A 5,964-nucleotide genomic window follows, 5' to 3' on the forward strand; every position below is an offset into this window, starting at 1 on the left:
CACTTCTGCCACAGTGGCCCCGGTCCTGGAGGGTGTGATGGAGGCGAGTCGCTTAGTGCTGAACCCTCGGCTGCCACTTCTCAACACTTTCTGTCTCTTCAGTGGTCATCACCATCTGAAAAGAGAAGCTTCTCTAACCAAACATCAGAGTAGCATTAATGTATGGACATAAACACAAATATTTAGAGGGCAATTTGGTGGGCATAATATATTTATTTAGCCAAACAATGGTAGTAGCTTCCCTTGAGGGCCTGTGACCTTCTGAAGAAGTTTGACTCATACTGTGAAGGGGATGAAAGGTGCTGCTGGAGAGGAAGTACTTGATGTCACCCTTCAGGAGGGGCAAGTGTGGCGGGACTGGAACTGAGAGGCTGCAGTCTAATGAAGGGAGATAAGAGCAGACCGGGGTGAGCTTGCAAGATTCAACAAGGAATTCCTATTCTTTCCTCGGGTAATGGCACCCCTGGCAGTTGTCTGAGCCCTGGGTGAAGTGGGGCCAGAGCAGAGGAGAGGAGCACCTCCAAGAGTCAAGAGGGACCCCTGTGTGGTCACCAGGCACATGACCCCAACTTCTCACCTTCTCTGGACGGGGTGGAGTTGGGAAATGACCTCCTTAGAGGCAGAAGAAATCCAGCAAAATCCCAATTAGGAGAGAAGTTCGGTTGCTTGGTAGTCAGGAATGGGGGTCAAAGGTGTGCATAAGGAAGACACTCTACTTATACGTACCTAGACTTACTGAGGAGGGAACAGACAAGGACCAAAACTTGGATGTCATTTTTTTCTCCTTCTTTCTTTCCTTTTCCCCTTCTGTCTTTATGTCACAAATTGTTTCTTTATCCAAGTAGATGACATTTCTGCTCTTCTTGTCTGGAAGGAGTCTGTGATCAGGAGAAAATAGAAGTCAAATTCAAGATGTCTTGTTTCCTTTCTGAAGATTCCTGCAAAACCCAGACCCTGATGATGTAGGAAGGAGAAAAATGAAAGGTCCTTACCCTGAGAGGAGTAAGGCAGTGAACGAATTCTTCCACAGTCCATAACCTGTATCCCAGGACAGCGGAACCTGGACATAGGTGGTCACAGGGACTCAGAGTTGGCATGGAAGGAAACAGAAGATGAGGGGCATCTCAGAAGTTATGTGGCCAAACACCCCATCAATGACCAGAACCTACCCTCTGCCCTTCACACCTAAATATTTGGGGGGGGGGTAGGAAGGGAATGTTAGCCATAGATTCCCAGAAGTTGGCTTTTTGCTGTATTGACAGGAAAGGGGCTGAACATAAAATGACTTCAATTGGTTTAGAGATGCTCATGAGTAAAGTATGAATACCGAGACTGGGCAGGACCACGTTCATCCTGCTGCTCGCTGCCCCTGCGATGAGCAGAGGCCACGGTTAACTGCAGGTTACCGGGCGTGCCTTCGGGGCTCTGAGATTCAGTCTTTGCCTAATGGTGTTTCACAAAAAGGCACCCTGAAACAGTAGTTGGTAAGGGTATTAAACAGAATTACTTAGTACACATGACTCACAAAAGGCTGCCTTGTGACTGTCATGTTGTTGCAATTCACCAGTTGGGAAACTATGGTAGAGGGAATGTTTTTTATTTCATTGCTTACTTCTTTCCCTGCAGCCTCTCACACCATACACCCTACAAAAGTGTGTGTGTGTGTATGTGTGTGTGTGTGTACTCATCTAAACATTTAAAAGGTACTGAGGGGCCAAGGGAGTGGCTCAGGGTATAAAGTGCTTGTTGCTTAAGCATGAGGAACAGAGTTTGGATCCCCAGCACCCACGTAAATGCCAGCTGGCAGTCTCTGGTAATCCCAGAGCCTGAGAAGCAGAGAGAGGGGGGATCTGGGGCAGGCCGCTTCATAGCCTGGCAGAATCTGTGAGCTCAAGTGAGAGACCTGCCTCACTCAAAACAAAGAGGAAGGGGAACAAGAAAGACGCCCAGTGGCAAACTCTGGCCCCCCCATGCACACACATGTAACATGAATATGAACACATATGCACACATGCACTCACACCATGCAGGCACATATATTTCCCAAAATAAATAGGGGCTGAGAAAATGACCTAGCAGTTAAAGGCACTTGCAGCCTGGTGGCCTGGCTTCACTTTCCAAGCTGCCCACATAAGCCAAATGAAAGAAGAAATAAGGGCTGGAGGGATGGCTTAGTGGTTAAGGTGCCTGGAAGCTTAAGGACCCAGGTTTGATTCCCTGTTACCCACACAAGGCAGATGCACAAGGTGGCGCATGTGTCTGGAATTCATTTGCAATGGCTAGAGGCTCAGGTGTGCCCATTCTCTCTCTGCCTCTTTTCTCTCTCAAATAAATAAATAACATCAAAGGAAGCAAGTAAAAAATAAGCCAGGTGTGGTGTCTCACACTTGTACCTTCAGCATTTGGTTGCAGCAGGTGGATTGCTATGAGTTCAAATCCAGCCTGGTCTACATTGTGAGTTCAGGACAGCCTAAGCTGCAAAGTGAGATTCTGTCACAAAACAAACAAAAATAAAATAAAAAAATTACAAATGTTATTGAGTGCTCCAAAGAGATTGTATCTATGCAATGTAAATAAGCCAATGTTTATTATATTTGAAATTAAATTAAACATTTAAATGTGTTATATATAACCTTAAAATATGAATAAAACCCCCATTACTTGTTCACATAGCAACATGTTTTTGTGAAAAAAGAACCTGTCATTTCCCAGATGACAAGCAGGGAGAAGTGTGGCTCTCTGAAGAGCAGTTTTGCAATCTCTTTAGTGTCTGGTCTGCAGAAGCAGATGTACATGTGGACCCCGTCTGTGGCAAGTGCCGTCCTGGAGTGTATGATCACAAAGCTTCTCAGACACGCAGCTGCGGAGGGCGGGGCATTTAGAGGACTTTGGTTTTTCAGGTATATGAGGTTATTCTTCCTTCATAATGCATCAAAATTTGACAACTGGTAGTTTCTAAAACATTAGTTACAATGTGGGATCTGAGAATATATCTACAAAATTTTCATACTCTTCCATTAAAAATCTGTTGGTCTCGTTTGCACTTTGAATGGTGCCTTGTGTAATTTTTAATGTCATGCGTTGGTTGCTTGAAAAATTCAGATTCACTAATTCTGTAGGTCTTTTAAATGTTAATTCATTAAACACAAACCATTTCATAAAACCTCAGATTAACTAATATCCCTACCAATCCCTATGCAAAAACCTTAAAGCATTGATGGGTCCAAGTTCGAAATGGCAAATACAATTCCAAACTTTTCAGTTTTCATTTGGAAGCCCAAAGTTTATTATTGAGCACAAATGCCATGGGGTATATCCCTTGTAGGGTCTCCTACACCCTTTTTGTTTTTGAGAAAATATCCATCAAATATCACATCTGAATGTTGCTTGTTGGTGTTTCTTTCCCCCCACCCCAAAAATAATGTTCTATGAACTAGAAAGTTTACCTTGTAACTCCTGGAAGCACCCACTTAAGGTTTTCTCATCAGAACCATCACATTTAAATATTTATTTAGCAAAAATTAAGATGTACATCTAAGGATTGAAATTTATAGTTTGAATCATTTTCCAAGGACATCCTCAAGTGAAATAAAATTTCCTTTCCTTCCTCTTGTTCATCTTTTTATTGACAACTTCCATACACATAGACAATATCCCCTCCCACCACCTTCCCTTCCCCCCTCCTGAATTCCCCTCCCCTGAATTCCTTCTTCTTTCCAACTAGTCTCTCTTCATTTTGATGTCATAATTTTCCTCCTCCTGTTATGCAGGTCTTGTAAAGGTCATGTCAACCACTGTGAGGTCATGAATGCCATGCCCATGTTGTGTCTGCAAGACAGTGTTGTAAACAGTATTCCCCTTCCTTTGGCCCTTACATCTTTCTGCCACCTTTTCTGTCATGGTCCCTGGTTGCTTTCTTCTTCTTCTTCTTCTTCTTTTAATTTTGAGAGAAAGAGAGAGAGAGAAAGAGCAAGAGAGAGAGAGAGAGAGAGAGAGAGAGAGAGAGAGGGAGAAAGGGAGGGAATGGTGTGCCAGGACCTTCAGTCTGCTGCAGATGAACTCCAGATGTGTGTGTCCCCTTGTGGCATTATGTGCTTGCATCACTGTGTGTCTGGCTATGTGGGACCTGGAGATTTGAACATGAATTCTTAGACTTCACAGGCAAGTGCCTTAACCACTAAGCCACCTCTACAGCCCATTGCTTTTCTTCTTAATGAGACATGTGCTTTCAAAACTATAGTGACTTTATGCATGTAAAGGTGCTAGCACTTTTACCCATTATTGCTTTTGACAGTATGTGGGCATACTGAGAAAAGGAAAAGAAATCAATAAATAAAAGCTGGTACTATTAGTAAAATAACTTTGACTTCACAGACTTCTTTCTACCTTGAAGATTTATAGAAGAAACATTGGAATGACAAGAAACAGAGGTCTGAACTGGGTTCAGATTCCTAGGTACAGAACGGAGATCCTGGAACTGCGCTGGGACAATTTTGTCCATAAAGAGTGCAGTACTGATGAAGACTGCATGGTTACTCCTCAGAGGGACACACCGCTTCCTTGAGTAGAATTCTGAAAGCCAGAAGACAAGGTCACCTCTTGTTGTCTGGTTTGGGATTATAACTGACTTTTGTTAAAAAGAATTTGCTTAGCACCCTTGTGAAGGTGCCTCCCCTCACGGTGCTGTAGAAACAGATATGGGTCAGGAATTCTCAATCTTCAGCCATTCCATTCCTGTGAGGGTGCTGGGATGGGTGCGGGTGAGAGCTGTGATGAGACCACTCACTTGTCTAGCAGTTGTCCATCCATGCCTTTCCCTCCAATAAAATACCCCTGGGATTATATGATTACGGATTCACTGATTGTCCATTGAACAGTTACTTTTATCTACATCTTGTTACGTATCCATCCAACAGGTAACAGATATGGATTAGGGTCAGAAAACCAGCAGTTGACAACGTGGTTTGGATCTAGAGCGTCCCATCCCTGCCCCCTCCCCCACTTCAGTCAGCATTCTGCGCATTTTCTTTTTGTCTGCCACCAACTCAGTCTGCAAACTTTGTCCAGAAACAAGAGACCGGCGAGCATAGAAGCCTTTGGGTGCAGGAAGCATTGGCACACTCTTGTTACTTGGGCATGTCTTTATCCTGCTTTTTCTGTTAAACACTCACATATGCAATTCCATTTAACGCATCTATTAGTGTGTTTAATAAGCATCTGAAACATGACCAATGAGGGGAGTTTTGATCCTCATTCCCCACCAAATCTGCTTCTACTCTAGTCTTCCTGTCTCTTGAAAATAATTCCTAACTATTCCTGATCGTCAAATCAATTCATCAGCTATAGCAGCATGCTGGAGCCATCATTAATTCATAGTTCCTCTCACCATGTCATCACTCAGCTCCGCCTTGACTGCGCGCTCCTGTGTAAGCCCTGAACCACGTTACTCTCATCTTGAATTGACCAGTCACCTTTACCCTGCAGTGCCTGCCATTTCCTTTTCTTAAAAAAGTTCTTTTATATTTTATTTATTTATTTGACAGAGAAAGAGGGAGGGAGGGAAAGAGAGAGAGAGAGGGAGAATGGGTGTGCCAGCGCTTCCAGCCACTGCAAATGAACCCTAGACGCGTGCACCCCCTTGTGCATCTGGTTAAAGTGGGTCGTGGGGAATCAAACCTGGGTCCTTTGGCTTTGCAGGCAAATACCTTAACTGCTAAGCCGTCTCTCCAGCCCAGTGCCTGCCATTTCTTGCCCAAACCTTGAGCTTCTTCTTGGACTGCCAGGAAAATCCCAACTCCATATAGTGGCCCTTTGCTCTTGCTGTTTCTTATCTTCTTTGTTGGCCCGTGGAGAACATCACTGGCCTCCAACACTGTACTTCAGACCCTAGCGCACTTTCTGCCCCTTGACACCTCTACCCCGATCCCTGCTTCAGCACCTCTGTGTCTGCCCCCAACCTGCAGG

The sequence above is a fragment of the Jaculus jaculus genome, chromosome 15 (assembly GCF_020740685.1).
Source record: "Jaculus jaculus isolate mJacJac1 chromosome 15, mJacJac1.mat.Y.cur, whole genome shotgun sequence".
Taxonomy (NCBI): domain Eukaryota; kingdom Metazoa; phylum Chordata; class Mammalia; order Rodentia; family Dipodidae; genus Jaculus; species Jaculus jaculus.